This window comes from Choloepus didactylus, chromosome 9 (assembly GCF_015220235.1).
Source record: "Choloepus didactylus isolate mChoDid1 chromosome 9, mChoDid1.pri, whole genome shotgun sequence".
Taxonomy (NCBI): Eukaryota; Metazoa; Chordata; class Mammalia; order Pilosa; family Megalonychidae; genus Choloepus; species Choloepus didactylus.
The window spans coordinates 63,625,052-63,644,011 of NC_051315.1; the positions used below are offsets into that span (position 1 = coordinate 63,625,052).

The window sequence follows — 18,960 nt, forward strand, 5'->3', positions numbered from 1 at the left end:
GATTATATACAGAAAAAAATTAAAGAAGCTCTAACTAAATGGAAAAACATCCCATGTTCATGGACTGGAAGAGAATATTGTTAAGATATCAATACTGCCTAATGTGATCTACAAATCCAATGCAATCCCTATCAAAATTCCATCAAATTTTTTGCAGAAATGAAAAAGCTAATCCTCAAATTTATATAGAATTGCAAGGGACCACAAACAGCCAAAACAATCTTGAAAAAGAAGGAAGTTGGAGGATTCACACTTCGGATTTAAAAACTTATCGCAAAGCTACAGTAATTAAAACAGCGTAGTACTAGTATAAGGATAGACATACAGACCAATGGAATAGAATTGAGGGGCCAGAGATAAATACGTATCTATGTCCAGTTGATTTTCAACAAGGATGCAAATCCACCTAACAGGGGAAAGAATAATCACTTCAACAAATGGTGCTAAGAAACTGGAAATCCACCTGCAAAAGAATGGATATTACCACTACCTCTAAACATATACACTAACTTAAAATGGATCAATGACCTAAATATAAGAGCTAATACTATAAAACACTTACAGAAAAACATGTGGAAATAGCTTCAGAATCTTGTAGAAGGCAACAGAATTTCAGATTTTACACCAAAAGCACAAGCAACAAAAGAACAAAACAGATAAAATGGACTTCAAAATTAAGAACTTTTGTGAAATAAAGGACATTATCAAGAAAGTGAAAAACCAAACTACAGAATGGGAAAAAATATTAGGAAACCATGTATCTGATAATGGTTGAATACCCACATGATATAAATAACTCCTACAACCTAACACCAGCAACAACAACAAGAACCCAATTTAAAAATGGGAAAGGGACTTGAAGAGACATTTCTCCAAAGATGACATACAAATGTCCAATAAACATCATTAGCCATTAGGGAAACAGTGAAATGCAAATCAAAACCACAATGATACCGCCTCACACCCACTAGAATGACTGTTATTAAAAAGTGGAAAATAATGGGTGCTGGCAAGAATGTGGAGAAATAGGAACCTTAGTGCATTGTTGGTGAGAATGTTAAATGGTGCAGCTGCCATGGAAAATAGTTTGGCAAGTTCTCAGAAAGTTAAACAAAGAACTACCACATGACTTGGATATCCCACTTCCAGGTATATACCCAAAAGAAATGAAAGCAGGGACTCAAACAGATACTTGTACATGAGTGTTTATAGCAGCATTATTGACAACAGCCAAAAGTTGGAAGCAACCCAAACATCCACCAGCAAACAAATGGATAAACAAAATGTGGTATATACATCCAATGGAATATTACACAGCCCTAAGAAAAGAATGAAGTTCTGATGCTATTACATGGATGAACCTTGAAGACATCATACCCAGCGAAATAAGTCAGACTACAAAGGGACAGATCTTACATGATTCAACTTACATGAAACAGGTAGAATATGCAAACTCATAAAGACAGACAACAGATTATAGGTTACAGGGGGAGAAGGGGATGAGGAATTAATGCATAATGAGTGAAGGTTTCTGTCTAGGGTAATGGGAAAGTTCTGGTAATATGGTGCAGTAAAGGTAGCACAACATTGTGAAAGTGATTAAACCCTCTGAGTGGTATGCTTGGGAGTGGCCGAGACAGAAATAGTTCATGTTGTAAGTATGTTTTCAGGATTTTAAAAAAGAGAAAAACTAAAGAGAAAGTAACAATTAAATGCAATACATGTTCCTGGATGGATTCTAGTAAGGGGGAAGAAAAGGCCCAAAGGAAAATTATTGGGAAATATGAAAAAATTGCACTATAACTTTTATGTCAACGTTAAATTTCATGGACTTGATAAATGTACTTAAGGTGGTTACGTTAAGTGAATATTCTTGTAACTTAGGAAACAGACATGCAAATATTAAGTGTTATAGGAACATGATGCATGCAACTTCCCCAAATATTTAGAAATTAGATGATAGATAGATAGATAGATAGATAGATAGATAGATAGATAGATAGATTATAGATAGAGATGGATGGATGGATTCATAGATGATGCAAAGATGGAGGGAAGGGATGGAAAGAAGGGAAGGAGAGAGGAAGGGAGTAAGGAAGGAAGGAAGGGCAAAGAAAGAGGAAGGGAGGGGGAAGAGGGGAGAGAGAGAGACAGAAAAGAGAGAAACAGCACAAGTGGCAAAAAGTTAAAAGTTGCCAAGTCTGGCTTATCTGGTGGGGAATACGTTGGAGTTCCCTGCAAGAGTTTTGAATTATTTTTGCAACTGTCCTGTAAGTTTGAAATTATTTCAAAATCAAAAGTTTATATATGTGCATATGTATGTATGTATATGTGTGTGTATACACACACATCCCAACAAGAATATACAAACAGGAGCAAGAGATAATTCCACACAAATAAATTAATTTGCTATTGGGACAAGGGAATATAAGGGTAACCACCTCTCCCCCTACACAAACACACAGACACAGACACAGAAACACACGTTCACTACACTAAGGTTTCTTAGAAATGCAAGTATTGCTTTATGGAAGAAGAGACTATACAAACATAACGCTGTGGGAGCAATAAAGGAAGTAACTTTTCTAACAACAGAGCCCACTAACTGAGTTATCTTAGAGCAAAATAACTCTTTAACCAAATCATCCTGGTGGAAACTTTCTGATTAACCATGCTTAAAATCAAACATTTTATAGAAATATAGATCACTGATAACTCCTGACATCCCAACATTATAAGTCAGTCAACTTTTCATTGCTTTAATACAGAACTCTTGGAGGCTTTTATTTGTATCACTTGTCCAGATCTAAAACTGGTATTTAAAACAGAAATTCTTCATGTTTTACAAACCAGAATAATACATCTTCATTTAAAGAACTCCAGGGGTCTATCAAGTTCCCTATCTCTGTCTCCACCTCAATTCTATTCTCCAAAAATCTAGCAATAGTTTGATACATCTCCTTCAATATTTTTACTACACATATAATGTAGAACTGGGCTTTCCAAGTCACACGTAGCTATTAAGCACCTGATGTGGCTAGTTAGAATGGAAATGTGCCAGATTCCACAAAATGTAGTGCAAACCAGATTTCAAATATATAGAAAAATAAAAGTAAAATAGCTCAATTTTTTTATATTGACTACATGTTGAAATAATATTTTTTATATATTGGGTTAAATAAAATACATTATTCAAATTAATTTCATATTTCTTTTTCCCCACCAACATTCACACCAATTTAGCTAACATCAATCAAGCTGGACTGGGAACTGTGTCTTCAACAATGGTAACTGTTATATAGTTTATAATAAACAATTTTGTAAATCAGAACCTACTATATGTTTCTAAGTTGGAAACAAAATTGTTGCCTAGCTCAGAATGCAGAACTCTTGCTTCTAGCCTAAAAGGTCCTATCTCTTAAGTACCTGTTGAGAAATGTTAACAAGTTTTATCTATAAATACCTTGACAGTAGGTGCTATCAAGGTGCTGTAAAAGGTGCTGGCCTTCAGATAACACATGCATGTCTTAGATCTCTGTTGAAATATAACTTCAAAACTTCATTGATTTACAAGAGAATCATTGAATGTTTGAATTAAAAAAGAATTTGCTTCCCATAATATGGTTGTGGTTTCCTTATTCTGTATTGAATCTTTGGCATAGTCTTATTTGAGAATTCTGTTTGTAAGAGATGAAAGAAAAGCCTATCATTAAATCCTATTCCTTCTCCACAAAATCCCTCAAATTTACCCCTCCAGTCTTCCTGACCTCCTCAAGCCTCCTGGCTGTTCTTCCTGCTCCAAACTTCTTCCTACACAGATCCCTTCAGAGTATGCTGAGTTGTTGCTAGAACATCAACTGAGTTAACCAAGTGATATAATCCTCCAATTGGCCTCAACGTGAACAAAATCCAAATTTCTTGTTCAATAAAACTACAAACCATCAATACTGATATAATAGCAATAGGGATGAATCTCACATACATTATGTTGAGGGAAAGAAAGAAGGCACAAAGGATTATAGAATGAATAACTATATTTACATGAAGTTTAAAAATAAGCAAAACTTATTATGTAATCAATGATGACATAAGTCAGAACAGTGATTACCCTCAGGGAAGGATTGACTGGGAAGCAGGAGAGAAATGTTCCATACTTAAATCTACCTAGTGGTTACACAGGTGTATACAACAGCTGTGCAATTCGGATTTGTGCATTTCATGCACCGAGGTGTAAATATTTTATAACTCACCAAAAATAAAGGAAAAAAATTAGAAGAAAACAGCTGTGAATATTTACCACATCTTGCAGAGGATAAGAAGTTTCTAAGTATAAACTAGTAGAAAAAAATCAAAGGAAAAGGCAGATAAAAAATATTTTCAACAAAAAATAAACGGGAACATCTCAAAATCGAATACTTCAGAGTTTCAAAGGACTTTGTCAAAAGGGTGAAAAAGCAACCAACTCGATGGGAGAAAGAATTTAGAAACCACAGAATTGATAAGAGTTGGATATCCAAAATATATAAAGAAATCCTACAACTCAACAATAAAAACACAAACAACCCAATTAAAAAAATGGGCAAAAGATATGAATAGACATTTTTCCAAAGAGGAAATACTGATGGCTAAAAAGCATAAAAGCACAGGAAAAAATGCTCAGCTTCACTAGCTATTAGGGAAATGCAAATCAAAACCACAATAGCTGCTATTAAACAATGTGGAAAAACGATGTGGAGAAACTGAAACATTTATTCACTGCTGGTGGGAATGTAAAATGGTACAGCCACTGTGGAGGACAGTTTGGCAGTTCCTCAGGAAGCTAAGTATAGAGTTGCCTTAGGACGCCACAATCCCACTACTCAGTATATACCCGGAAAATCTGAAAGCAGGGACACGAGCAGACATTTGCCCACCAATGTTCATAGCAGCATTATTCACAATTGCTAAAAGATGGAAGCAACCCAAACATCCACCACCAGATGAACGGATAAACAAAATGTGGTATATACATACCATGGAATATCATTCAGCAGTAAAAAGGAATGAAGTCCTGAAGCACATGACAACACGGATGAGCTTTGAGGACATTAAGTAAAATAAGTCACATACAAAAGGACAAATACTTTATGATCTCACTGATATGAAATCATTAGAATAAGCAGACCCACAGAGGAATACAGGTTACCAAGGTACAAAGTAGGGATAGGGAATGGGAAGCTGAGGCCTAAAATGTACAGGGTTCCCCTCTGGAACAATGGAAATCTTTTGGTAATGGATGGTGGTGATGGTAGCACAACATTGTGAACGTAAGTATGTATGATCTCACTGATATGAACTAATTATAATATGTAAACTAATAGACATAAAATATAGAATATAGATTACAGGATATATAGAATTAGACTAATTGGAGCAGTTGCTTAATACGTGTGGAATGCTTAACTAGGTTGAACTTAAATGTTTGGAGATGGATAGAGGTGACAGTAACATGTTAAAAGTATGGAATGTGGTGGAAAGGGGAAGTTTAAAGTCATATATGTCACCAGAAGGAATGGTGGAAGTTAAAGCATAGGAAAGTGTAACACAGTGAATCTTGTGGTGGACAATGTCTATTAACTATACAAATACAAAAAGTTCTTTCATGAATTAGGACAAATGTAGGCTATTGGAGGAAGTTAATAACAGAGGGGACATGAGGACAATGTACCTATGGCAAACTATGGACTGTAGCTACCAGTAATATTTTAATATTCTTTCATCAAAAGTAACAAATGTACCACACCAATACTATAGGTCAATAACAGGGTGGGGATAAGGTTCATGGGAGGATTTTTCTTTCTTCTTTTTACTTGTTTTCTGGAGTAACGAAAATGTTCTGAAATTGATCATGGGGATGTATGCTTCACTATGTGATAATACTGTGAGTCAGTGACTGTATACTTCAGATGGTTTCTGTGGTGTGTGAATATATATATCAATAAAATTACATTAAAAAATATTTCCAACAAAGATGGAATATAATTAATATATTCCTGTGTACCTGTATTATAGGAAGAAACTCCAGAACAGAGACCAAAACTAAGGCTTGCGGACTGTTTTTGTATGACTCTCGAGCTAAAAATAATTTTATATTTTAAATGATTATAAACATACACACAGAGAAGAACACGGAATAGAGCAAAATATTCACTATCTGTACCACTACAGGAAATGTTTGCGAACCCTTCCTTTATAAGAAAACACAAAAAAACTAATAAGTGCTGTTACTTAAGAAGGTGAAGCAGAGGAATCAGAATGTGGGTAGAAGCAAGATTTCTCATTGTTCAACCCAATATTATATCAATGTTCTTTTTAAACTATGTTAATGTTTTATCTATTTCAACATACGACCTCTCTAAAATTATTCAAAAAATAAAGTTTAAAAAAATGTAATAATAACTTGAAGATATAGGGGGAGGATTTGGATGTATCTGATATAATTTTCAACATATATACCCTTTGGCCCAGTAATTCTACTCCTCAGAATATCCAAGAGAAACATTCAGGCATGTCCAAAAAAAGAGACATGTAGAAGAATATTCATTAGCAATATTCTCTGTAATAAAAAGGTTAGAAACACAATAAATGCCCATAAATAGGAAGTTCAATGAACTCGAGTACTTACACACTATGGATAATGATGCCATGATCAAAAACAATGAAGTATATAAAAGACTCCTACAACTCAACAGCACAAAGACAACCCAATTTTAAAATGAGCAAAGGACTTGAATAGATATTTCTCCAAAGAGGATATACAAAAAGCCAAGAAGCACATGAAAAGATGCTGAACATCATTAACCATAAGGGAAATGCAAATCAAAACCACAGTGAAACACCACCGCACACCAACTAGAATGGCTATTATTTTTTAAAAAAATGGAAAATAATGAGTGCCAGCAAGGAAGTGGAGAAATAGGAACCTTAGCACTTTGATGGTGGGAATACAAAATGGTGCAGCCATCATGGAAAAGTCTGGCAGTTCCTCAAAAAGTTAATCTCAGAACTATGACATGACCTGACCATCCCACTTCTAGATATATACCCAAAAGAACTGAAAGCAGGGACTCAAACAGGTATTTGTACACCAAGGTTCAAGCAGGACACTATTCATAATAGCCAAAAGGTAGAAGCAACACAAATGTCCACCAGGAGATGAATGGATCTAAAAATTATGGTATATACATACAATAAAATATTCTTTGGCCCTAAAAAGTGAATAAAGTTCTGATACGAGCTACTATATGGATGAACCTTGAAGAAATCATGTTGAGCGAAATAAATGAGACACAAATAGTTTGTTCTCACTTATATGAAATAATTACAATATGCAAATTCAGAGTCAGAAATTAGAACACAGATGTGCTGGTTTGGATTTATTATTATCTTTGATGCAATCTTGTGTGGACAGATGTATTAGTGTTGATTAGATTGTAATTCTTTGAGTATTTCCATGGAGATGTGCCCCACCCAACTGTAGGTGATAACTCTGATTGGATAATTTCCATGGAGGTGTGGCCCTGCCCATTCAGCATGGACCTTGATTAGTTTACTAGAGCACTATATAAGCTCAGACAGAAGAACCAAGCTTGCTACAGCCAAGAGGGACAGTTTGAAGAACGCACAGCAGCTGAGAGAGGAGCTACAGTTTACAGAGACATTTTGGAGACAGCCTTTGAAAGCAGACTTTTGCTCCGGAGAAGCTAAGAGAGGACAAATGCCCCAAGAGCAACTGAGAGTGACATTTTGGAGAAGCTGAAGCCTAGAGAGGAACGTCCTGGGAGAAAACCATGTTGAAACCAGAACTCCATAGCAGACACCGGCCACATGCCTTCCCAGCTAACAGAGGTTTTCCGGACACCAACAGCCATCCTCCAGTGAAGGTACCCGATTGTTGATGTGTAACCTTGGACATTTTATGGCCATAAGACTGTAACTGTGTAACCAAATAAACCACCTTTTATAAAAGCCAATCCATTTCTGGTGTTTTGCAAAAAGGCAGCATTAGCAAACCAGAACAGGTTTCCACGGACGGGGTGAGGTGGGGACTGGGGAGTTAAGGCTTAATGGTGCAGAGTTTATTTGTGGTGATGTGGTTGGTGATGGAAAAGTTCTGGTAATGGATGATGCTGAAGGAAGCACAACATTGTGAATGTAATTAAAATTACAGAACTGCATACCTGAAAGTGGTTAAAAAGATTATTGGATTATTCTTCAAGTAATACTCTTTTTAAAAAGTTTTAAGCATTTAAACTAGGTGTGATGGTTTGAAACTGTATACATCCCAGAAAATCATGTTCTTAAAGCTAATCCCTTCTTGTGGGTGTAAACCTACTGTTAAGTAGGACATTTTGATTAGGTTGTTTCCATTAAAGCATGGTGGAGGGTGTGTCTTAACCCTCTTACTGGAGTCCTTTATAAAGGGGAGGAATACAGAGAGATAGAAAGCCACAGAAGCAAGAAGCTGAAAACAAGGAAACGCAAAATCCAGAAGAGAAGGAAGAAACAGATCAGCAGACACTGTAATGTGCCCTGCCATGTGACAGAGGAGCTCAGGATTACCAGCAGTCACCCTTCAAGAAGAAAGCAACAACTTGATGATGGCTTGATCTGGACATTTTTCTCAGTCTCAAAACTGTAAGCTTCTAAGCTAATAAATTCTCATTGATCTACTTTGAGCAGCTTAGCAAACTAAAACTCCAGGGTAAGAAAATTAAGTGATACTCCAATAAGTGAAGACTCTTAATTCTATTTTTTAATTATATTTTAATAATCAGAGATTCATTTGTACTATAAAATACTTCCCACAAAGCTCTGCTTATAAAAATCACCAGAATAAAAAGATTAGCTCTAATAATTTCCAACAATGCAAAGTCTGACAATTTCTATGTTTTTATGTCAAAATAAGACTTATTTTCACCATTTTTTCCCAACACTTGTTTAGTGAAAGTTAATTTCTGTTTATATATCTAATTCCATAGCTATGAGTTAGTATACAGTAAATTTATACTTCAAAAGACAGTAAGTGTAAACCCAGATTTGCACACATGTGAGCAAAAATTCTTTCTAGCTCTCACATCCTTATTGGTATACTTTGCAAGCAAGAAAACCATTGAAAATAAAATTTTAAAGAGAACTCTATATGATTAATGGGGAGGTAGGGAAAGACAGATTTGAAATATCTATACATTTGGCAACAAACCTCACCAGGAAAAAATTCATATTTGGGGGGCAAGTAAACTAAGTAATGTGTACAGATTCTTTTACAAAAAGGACTATTCTATATTCCTTTTTATGTTCTATATTTCTTTTATGCTCAGACTTCATCTATGGATAGCATTATCAGTATCTTGGAAATATATTTTTATGACAAAATGAAATTTCTAACTCTTAGTGCCTTAATCCATTTTGATTTTTTGAAACACTAAAAATGCAACTCAACTGAGTAACCACAAAATATGCTCCTAGAACAATTTAATCTGCCCACCTCCTCCATTCTCCATTTGAAAGCTTTTAAATTTAAAATCAATGTAAAATCATTAGAGACGAAAATCCTTAATATGGTGGACATGGAAAAGTTCCCAGTGCCCTCCCTGGGCTCTTTTCCATCACTCTCACTCCTCATCATTCATTCTATCCACACTGACAGTTCTTTCAATGCAGCAGGCTCCCTTCTACCACAGGGCCTTGAAACAAGTCATTTACCCTGCATCTTGCCTTTCCTCCTCCTACTAACTTAGTGCCCACTCAACTTTGACCTCTCAGCCTAACTGTCACTTCCTCAAGGTTAGACCACACATAGACACACAAACTCTCTTCTTCATACAAAACCAGAAAATGACATCTAATGTTTACATGACAATTTATTCAATGTCTGTTTTCTCCACTGGATAATAAATTCCATGAGGGCAAGGCCATACCTGCTTTTTACGCACCATTACATATACCACATCTAGCACAGAGCCTAGCATTTATAAGAAGAGATCCAATAAATATATGCCAAATGAATCAGCATACAGAATGATCTAAAGATTTAAAACCACAGTAAACCTGTCCAAATAAATATTTAGATTTTTAAAAAGTATAAATTTTTGAAACCATGTATATGTTTACATACATAATAACCATCAGAAGTAAACAAGGTGAGGGAAAAGTTCTTTTTAAAAACGTAACCAGACTAATGAGGAGAAACACAGCATTAATAAATTAAAATTCAGTAAACTAAAACTTCCCATTAGCAATTTTTCATTCTCTCCCATAACTTTCAGAAGTTCTAACAGAAATCTTAAAAGTGCCATAAACACTAACATGTATCATCATCCTTTTAATTCTCCCTTTTCTTAGCAGTTTTAAATCAACTGTCCAAACTAAAACAAAAATAGAGAAACTAAAAGAAATAAACTTAATATATTGATTCTTCACTACTAACCAAAATAAGATATGAAGTTAAGAATCAAAATAAGATTCGAATGTGTGGTAATAGGTAAATAAAGCAATAAGTTTAAAAAAAAAAAGCCAACTATGCAATTAAACGTGTTAATATAATTATTCAATATCTATCTCCACTATTAGACTGGAAAATCCATGAAAGCAGAGAACATATCAGTTTCTGTTACCTACTCTATATAAATATCCCTAGTACCTTGAACAGAAAGTATCCGATATTTAATTAATGATTAATATACATATCAATAAACTGAATCTTCCATGATTTTAAGACATTTGAAGAAAATAACCTTCAAATCAAGAGAAATATGAAAGATGAAACTTTATTTCATACTCATTCAATAACCTAATTGTTCAAGATGAAAACTCATCAAAATTAGGAATTAAAGAATTCTGAATTTTCATATAGCTTCAAAGTAATCACCTTACCTTTTTAATATCTGCAAGTCTTTTTTCCTGATTATAATTCTATGGAGGTTTTTTATAAAATTATGGCTGTAAATGTATCATTCCTGTGTCCTGTGCAGTATACAATAATATACATATCATATTTCATCAATTCTTTTTTTAACTTTATCAAAAAATTAAAACAAATAAAAAGCACATTTCAAACAAAACAAAGCAAAGGAGTAAGAAAAACAAATAACCTAAAATAACTACTTTGCTTCCAACATGTCCCTACCATACTCCAAGAAAATTAACCCTAACAAAACAAAGGAATAAGAAAAACAAATAACCTAAAATAACTACATTGCTTCCAATATGATCCTACCATACCCAAGAAAGTTTGCAAACCATAATCATTCCTGAGCATTCCCATAACATTGAGATTACACTCAACAGCTTATCTGTTCTTATTAGATTATCATTCCCCCTTCCCTAGTTGCTGTCTATCTCCATGTCCCCTTCATTCTACACTATAAAATATTTATTTTACATTTTTCGTCAAATTCACATTAGTGGTAATATACAATATCTCTGTTTTTGTGTCTGGCTTATTTCACTCAGCATGCTGTCTTCGAGGTTCATCCATGTTGTCATATGTTTGACGACTTCATTCCTTCTTACTGCCACATAGTACTCCATCGGGTGTACAGACCACATTTTGTTTATCCACTCATCTGCTGAAGGGCATCTGGACTGTTTCCATTTCTGGGCAATTGTGAATAATGCCACTATGAACATCAGTGCGCAAATAGATGTTCATGGCACTGCTTTCATATCTTCTGGATATATACCTAGAAGTGAAATTGCTGGATTGAAGGGCAACTCGATATCTAGTTTTCTAAGGAACTGCCAGACTGTCTTCCAGAGTGGCCGTACCATTATACAGTACCACCAACAATGAATAAGCATTCCAATTTCTCCATGTCCTCTCCAGCTTTTGTAGTTTCCTGTTTGTTTAATGGCAGCCATTCTTTTTTTTAATAATTCATTTTTCTTGAGATATATTCACATACCACACAGTCATACAAAACAAAGTGTACATTCAATTGTTTACAATACCATTATATAGTTGTGCATTCATCACCAAAATTAATTTTTGAACATTTTCATTACCACACACACAAAAGTAATAAAAATAAAAATTAAAGTGAAAAAGAACAATTAAAGTAAAAAAGAACACTGGGTGCCTGTTTTTGTTTTTTTTTTTTTCTTCCCCCATTTTTCTACTCATCCATCCATAAACTAGACAAAGGGGAGTGTGGTCCATATGGCTTTCCCAATCACATTGTCACCCCTCATAAGCTACATTTTTATACAATCGTCTTCAAGATTCAGGAGTTCTTGGGTTGTAGTTTGATAGTTTCAGGTATTTACTGCTAGCTATTCCAATTCATTAGAACCTAAAAAGGGTTGTCTATATTCTGTGTAAGAGTGCCCACCAGAGAGACCTCTCAGCTCCTTCTGGGATCTCTCTGACACTGAAGCTTATTTCATTTCCTTTCACTTCCCACTTCTGGTCAAGAAGATGTTCTCCATCCCACGATGCCAGGTCTGGATTCCTCCCCTGAGTCATATTCCATATTGCCATAACATTGAGCATTGCCAGGGAGATTCACTCCCCTGGGTGTCAGATCCCACATAGGGGGGAGGGCAGTGATTTCACCTGAACGGCAGCCATTCTAATTGGTGTGAGACGATATCTCATTATGGTCTTAATTTACATCTCCCTAATAGCTAGTGAAGATGAACATTTTTTCATGTGTTTTTTAGCCATTTGTATTCCCTCTTCAGTGAAATGTCTTTCCATAACTTAAGCTCATTTTATAACTGGGCTGTCTGTACTACTGCTGTTGAGGTGTTGGCTTTCTTTATATATATATAAGACATCAGTCTCTTAACAGACACATGGTTTCCAAATATTTTTTCCCATTGATTTGGCTGCCTCTTCACTTTTTTGACAGATTCCTTTAAGGTACAGAAACTTTAATTTTGAGGAGTTCCCATTTATCAATTTTGTATTTCGTTGCTTCTGCTTTGGGTGTAAGGTCTAAGAAGTGACCTCCTAATACAAGGTCTTGAAGATGATTCCCTACATTATCTTCTAGGAGTTTTATGGTGCTGTCTCTTATATTGAGGTCTTTAATCCACTTTGAATTAACTTTTGTATAGGGTGTGAAGTAGGGGTCCTCTTTCATTCTTCTGGATACGGATATCCAGTTCTCCCAGCCTCATTTGCTGAAGAGACTGTTATGTCCCAGATCAGTGGTTTTGGGGGCCTTATCAGAAATCAGTCAACCGTAGATCTGGGTGTCTACAGCCAAATTCTCAATATATCTCAATACATCTTTGTGCCAGTACCATGCTGTCTTGACTACTGTGGTTTTACAGCAAGCTTCAAAATCAGGAAGTGTAAGTCCCACCCGCTTCATTTTTCTTTTTTAGAATGTTTTTAGCAATTTGAGGCAATTTCCCTTCCAAATAAATTTGATAACTAGCTTTTCCAAGTCTGCAAAGTAGGTTGTTGGAATTTTGATTGGGATTGCATTGAATCTGTAGATGAGTTTGGGTAGAACTGACATCTCAACCATATTTAGCCTTCCTGTCTGTCCCAGTGTGGATGTATTATGTCCCCCAAACGCCATTATCTTTGATGCCATTTTGTGGTTGCAAATGTATTATTGTTGATCAGATTGGAATCTTTGATTGAGCGTTTCCATGGAGATGTGACTCAATCAACTGTGAGTGAAACATATGATTGCATAATTTCCATGGAGGAGTTACCCCACCCATTCAGGGTGGCTCTATATTGGAACACTGGAGTACTTAAAGAGCCATAAAGGCCCAGATGCATAGCATCTGTGAGTGACATTTTAGAGAGCAACTGAGAGCAACATTTTGAAGAGGAGCTGCAGCTGAGAGAGGACAAAACACCACAAGAGCAATATTTTGGAGAATGCCATTTTGAAATGCAACCTGGAGCAAGCGGATGCCAGCCACACCTTCTGAGCCAACAGAGGTTGTCCAGACGCCATTGGCCATTCTTCTGTGAAGGTACCGTGTGGTTGACGCCTTAGCTTAGACATTTTTATGGCCTTAATACTGTAACTTTGTAACCAAATAAACCCCCTTTATAAAAGCCAATCCATTTCTGGTATTTTGCATTCTAGCAGCATTAGCAAACTAGAACACATTCATGAACACGGAATATTTTTCCATCTTTTTAGGTCCCCTTCTATTTCTTTTAGTAAAGTGATGTAGTTTTCTATGTATAGGTCTTTTACATCTTTGGTCAAGTTTATTCCTAGGTACTTGATTTTTTTAGTTGCTATTGAGAATGGTATCTTTTTCTTGAGCATCTCTTCATTTAGGTCATTTCTAGTGTATAGGAACATTACTGAACTATGTACAATTAATTGTGCATCCTGCTACTTTGCTAAATTTGTTTATTAGCTCAAATAGCTGTGTCGTCGATTTCTCAGGGTTTTCCAAATGTAAGATCATATCATCTGCAAACAATGACAGTTTTACATCTTCCTTTCCAATTTGGATGCCTTTTATTTCTTTGTTTTGTCGGATTGCTCTGGCTAGCACTTCTAGCACAATGTTGAATAACAGTGGCGACAGCAGGCATCCTTGTCTTGTTCCTGATGTTAGAGGGAAGGCTTTCAGTCTCTCGCCATTTTGTACTAGGCTAGCTGTGGGTTTTTCACATATTCCCTTTATCATATTGAGGAAGTTTCCTTCAATTCATACCTTTTGAAATGTTTTTATCAAAAAAGGATGCTGGTCGTGGGATTGAGAACATCTTCTTGACCAAAAGGGGGATGCAAAATGAAATGAAATAAAGTTTCAGTGGCTGAGAGATTTCAAATGGAGTCGAGAGGTCACTCTGGTGGACATTCTTATGCACTATATAGATGATACCTCTTAGGTTTTAATGTATTGGAATAGCTAGAAGTAAATACCTGAAACTACCAAACTCCAACCCAGTAGCCTTGACTCTTGAAGACAATTGTGTAACAATGTGGATTACAAGGGGTGACAGTGTGATTGCGAAAACCTTGTGGATCGCACTCCATTTATTCACTGTATGGATGGATGAGTAGATAAATGGGGAAAAAATTAAATGAAAAATAGGGTGGGATGGGGGGATGACTTGGGTGTTCGTTTTCATTTTTAGTTTTTATTCTTATTCTGATTATTTCTGGTATAAGGAAAATGTTCAAAAACAGATTGGGGTGACGAATATACAACAATATGATGGTACTGTGAACAGTTGACATTTTGATTGGGGATGTAATGCTCTGTATATGTCTGTTAAGTTGAAATCATTTATCACATTGTTTAGTTTGACAATTTCCTTATTATTCCTCTGTCTGACTGATATATCTATAGGAGACAGTGATATATTGAAGTCTCCCACAATTATTGTGGAAACATCTACTGTTTCCTTCAGTTTTGCCAATGTTTGTCTCATGTACTTTGGGGCACCCTGATTGGATGCACAGACATTTATAATTGTTATTACTTCTTGTTGAATTGTCCCTTTTAATAGTATATAGTGTCCTTCCTTGTCTCTTATGACATCTTTACATTTAAAGTCTATTTTATCTGAGATTAATATTGCTACTCCTCCTTTCTTTTGGCTGTAGCTTGCATGGAATCTTTTTTCCATCATTTCATTTTCAATTTCTTTGTGTCTCTGGGTCTAAGATGAGTCTCTTGTAAGCAACATATTGATGATTCATACTTTTTCATCCATTCTGCCAATCTATATCTTTAATTGGGGAGTTTAATCTACTCACATTCAATGTTATTACCATGAAGGCAGTTCTTGAATCAGCCATCATATCCTTTGGTTTTTATTTGCCAGATATATTTTTCTCCCCTCTTTCTATTTCCTTTAACCTACCCTTACTAAAACTCTTTAGTTCTGTACCCTTCTCCATACCTCTCTCTCCTTTCTTTTTCTCTTAGCTGGTTGGGCTCCCTTTAGTATTTCTTGTAGGGCAGGTCTCTTGTTAGCAAATTCTCTCAGCATTTGTTATTCTGTGAAGATTTTAAACTCTCCCTCGAATTTGAAGGAGAGCTTTGCTGGATAAAGAATTCTTGGTTGGCAATTTTTCACTCTCAGAATTTTAAATGTCATACCACTGCCTTCTCCCCTCCATGGTGGCCGCTGAGTAGTCACTGCTTAGTCTTATGTTGTTTCCCTTGTATGTGGTGAATTGCCTCCCTCTTGCTGCTCTCAGAACTTGCTCCTTCTCTTCAGCATTTGAAAATCTGATCAGAATATGTCTCAGAGTGGGTTTATTTGGATTTATATGTTTGGAGTTCATTGAGAATCTATGATTTGTGTATTTATATCATTTAGAAGGGTTGGGAAGTTCTCTCCAACAATATCTTTGAATACTCTCCCACATCCTTTACCCTTCTCTTCCCCTTCTGGAACACCATTGGTTCTTATATTTGTGTGCTTCATGTTTTCCATCATATCCCTGAGATCCGTTTCGAATTTTTCTATTTTTTCCTCCATTCTTTCTTTTATATTTTCACTTTCCAACCTGCACTGTTCCAGTTCACTTATTCTTTCCTCAGCTTCCTCTTATCTAGTACTGCGTGTAACAAGAATCTTTTTAATTTGATCAACAGTTTCTTTTATTTCCATAAGACCGACTCCTTTTATTTACTCTTGCAAATTATTCTTTATGCTCTTCTAGGGTCTTCTTGATGTCCTTTATTTCCTAAGCTATGGTATTAATGTTTGTGATTACTTCTTTGATTAATTTCTCCAAGTTCTGTATCTCCTCTGATTTTTTAATTTGGGCATTTGGTACAGCCATATCTTCTGCTTTCTTCATATGCTTTAGAATTTTCTGTTTATCTTTATAGGGTTCTTTTAGGGCATGCAGGATTATTTAAACAATTATCTATAATTTGACAGCGCTACAGCTTGATGCAGTGTACTTTCCCTGACCTACCAGCAGGTGGCACTCTCAGGCCACCTCTTATCCTCAATCCAGGTCTCCCCAACATCATTTATCCAGCAAGTGGGGGTCCAAACCGTGTGGATGTCCAATCAATGCACCAATTTTCTGTGTGCAATGGGGACCACCAGCCCTGTGGTTGGGAGTTGTACCCTGTGCAGTTCAGCAGGGAAGACGGCTTTAAGACCCAGTATTTCCAGCCATTCCCCAGGTTTCGGCTGTGATACTCTGGGGCTGCAGCAGGCATCTTCCCCTTCAGCTCAGACTACCCTCAGTCCCTCTCTGCTATGGACCTATAAGTCCCTGGGCTTGGTGTTGGCTCTGGTCATTTCCGTGTGGCTCCCACACCTCTCAACTGTGAGCCTCATGGGCTTCTGTGGGGGCGGAGTTGCGCTGTCACAAGACAGCTGAATCCTGAGTTCCCTTGTGGAGGCTCTTGGCCGCAGCACTGTGAAGGGATGGCTCCCAGTCCGCTTCAAAGCTCGTCGCGTGCGGCATGGAAAATAACCCACTCCCACAATCGTTTGCTTGCTGCAGCAGCTTGTCCCTAACTCAGGGGCCTTTAGCTGCGACTGTGTAAAGGGCATCACCCATGCCAGTTACCAAGGTATGTGCCTGGGGCATGGAAGGCACTCCCCATCATGCTTGATCACTGCTCCTGCTGCCATCTCCCTGGCCGCTCCCTGGGTCCCACTCCGACCGGCAGCCAATCACAGCGTGAGTCCGGTTGCCGTTTTCCCAGCAGCTCTGTGGATCCGAGTTACATGATTCCAAATGCAGGCTCTTTGCTTCTCCAATTGCTCAACCACTTAGTAAATGTAAGTCCTTGCCCAGCCGGAGGGACCCTGGAACCAGTATTCTGGAGCACTTTCTATCTTTTATCTAGTGTTTTTCACAGAGGAGAATTTTCCTGTCTCTCCCAATCCGCCATTTTAGATTCCTCCATCAATTCTTAAGATACACATTTTCACACTTTAACATCTCTGAAAACAATTGCTATAAGAAGGCATTCTGTCTAGTTTAATTGGATTTTTTTTCCCTTAAGAATGGTGCATCCTTCTTAAGGATGTATTGAATGAAATACATCAAAGTATGTGTGCTTCTAAACAAATTCTTTTCCTCAGGAGTTAGAAAAAACATATCAAATAAATATTATCTAAGAAATAACAAAACATTACTTTTTGGATCTCTGGGAGAAAATAAGATGTAAAAGTATACTCAATGTTGCTATACTTCAAACCTCTCACTAACCCAAAGTACATTCAAAATGAAACTGCTCCAGGTCTCAAAACTTTAAGTCAAATATCCCTTAGTACATGCATCCCCTTACGCCCAACCTGTTCTTGAATCTCATTATGAAATCAGAGCCAATGATCCTTCCTTTTTAAAGTCCACTCCTATCTTTATTACTATTCTTTGTTAAACTCTAGTCCACCTATCAGTTCAATCACTTTTACATGCAAGCCTTCAGTTCCCTTGCCCTCTCAATCCTATTTCCTGGTAGACATCTCCTACCTATATGTCCTAGGTACACAAATTCAAAAAATCTGAACTTGTCTTTCCCAAGACTTACTACTACTTCTATATTTAGCATCTCTGTGAATAAAACATGATTCATTATTCAACTGACCCAGTTCAGAAACATAGGAGTCACAGTTGACTCCACCCTCTCTTCTAAACCCTCAGTCCAGAACCAGTGGAGAAGCAAACCATCAGGAAAACAGAGACTCTCACCAATGAACAAACTTGAGAGAATACGTCTCTACATGACTGAGCTTTCCCTTTTGATGACCTTATTCTTTGCCTGTACCACAAATTCTTCCAGAAGGTCTCCAGATGCTTACCCATGGTGAAGCTACCTTGACTGGTGCTGCTCAAACTATTTGTGATTGACTTTTGTAAAATACAACAAAAATTAATTTACCAAGCAAATGAATTTTTCTTAAAAGATAAAAATTCTAGCACGTTTTTTTTTTTTTTTTACTATTATTAGATTCAAATGGCAAAAAAAAATACTTCAATTGCTATAAAATTTTCTAAA

At 36.4% G+C, this 18,960-nt stretch overlaps 1 protein-coding gene across 1 annotated transcript in view; it reads right to left on the bottom strand.

The window, feature by feature from the left end:
- The window catches only part of OLA1 (Obg like ATPase 1), a 225,667-nt gene that overhangs the window by 173,768 nt on the left and 32,939 nt on the right, over positions 1-18,960 (bottom strand).